The sequence below is a fragment of the Mus caroli genome, unplaced genomic scaffold, assembly GCF_900094665.2.
Source record: "Mus caroli unplaced genomic scaffold, CAROLI_EIJ_v1.1 scaffold_16653_1, whole genome shotgun sequence".
Lineage (NCBI taxonomy): Eukaryota > Metazoa > Chordata > Mammalia > Rodentia > Muridae > Mus > Mus caroli.
The window spans coordinates 16653-18022 of record NW_018390758.1 but is presented as its reverse complement, the minus strand read 5'-3'; the positions used below and the strand labels follow the sequence as shown (position 1 = coordinate 18022).

Below are 1370 nucleotides of genomic sequence, written 5' to 3'. Positions count from 1 at the left end.
ATCTAGGAAGTTTGGGGCCATCAGCAGTTCCAGTGCAATTTCGGATGCAATTGGGAATTCTGGAATTTCAATGGAGCTGTTAGTATAGGGGACCTTATAGGTCAAANTCATGCACACTTTCAATAGCATGTGTGAGGGAATCGCTCTAAAATTGACCTCGTTGGTTCCATTCTCTGCAAACTAACCTGGACCGCTCCACATGGCCTGTATTGTTCCTGATGTTGATGCATGTTCTCCTTTTACAATAAATTCATGACCATTAGAAGACAATGATTTCACATACATAGCATCAGGGCCTTCACAGCCTCTGTAGGTTTTCTCCACTCCATCCATTATGTTCTTGTAAAATCCTGTTTGATCCCAGAGGAAATTTAGTAGTTTTCTGTGCAGGCCTAGACTCGGCCTGCTTGTAACTTGCCTCCGAGGAAGTGCTTTTCAGGTTTTTGTGTCAGCAGATTGATTAACCAGAGTGTCCTGTTACATGTTACATGTTACATGTTACATGTTCCACTTCCGTGGTAATTGAGTTTTCAAAGTTTGTGAGCTACGTGCACTAATGCCAATCTCCTTATTAGGACGATTGTGCACACGATCAGGTTTCCCTGTGAAATTGTCACACAATGCCTTGATTATATTTGTCCAGCCCTCCCAAGTGCTAAAACTAAGTGGGCTGTCAGTGCCAGCTTTCACTTCTAAGTTCTTACTGGTGCATACTTCCATTTTCCTTTGAGGCAAGGGTTGAACTTCCTTCTGTTTTTTGAGACAGTGTCTCAAAATTGACCTGGTACTCAACTATAGAGATGACTGGCCTCAGTTTATAGATTAAGGAAAAGGCTGCCATGCCTAACCTTAGAATACTCTGCTACTAAATTGCCTGTCTTCAGTTTGTTACCAGCCTTTACAAAGTAGTGCCAGTGTTCCTGGTTGGGAATAAATTTTTCTTGTTTTTTTTTTTTGTGATTTGAAATCCTTACACTAGTCCAGAGTGCCCTTGTCCAAACTTTGTACTGAAAGTGTTTTAACACTTAGCCTTTTTCTTTTTTCTTAGTTCTGTTTTGTTTTTGTCCAAGAACTCTGTAGATCAGGCTGCCCTTGAACTCAGAGATTCCCCCACCTCCCAAATGCTGGGATTAAAAGCATGTGTCACCACAGCTCAGCCGTCTGCCTAGTTTATCACTAATTCAAGGTCTANAGTTTTCATAATTAGTGGGAAGAATCTACTTGGATTTTTGTTTCCCCCTGTAATTAAGTTTTCCTGGTATCATTGATGAGATGGACTTAATTTCTTCACAGGAAACCTTGCCACCTTTGAAAAATGAGTTGGCTGTAACTATGTAGTTCTTTATGGGTTCTCTGTACCATGTTTGGGT

At 40.9% G+C, this 1370-nt stretch overlaps 1 pseudogene; it reads right to left on the bottom strand.

Annotated features, from left to right (window-relative positions):
- On the bottom strand, positions 1-398 carry LOC110288819 (annotated as a pseudogene).
- Positions 399-1370: the final 972 nt, after the last annotated feature.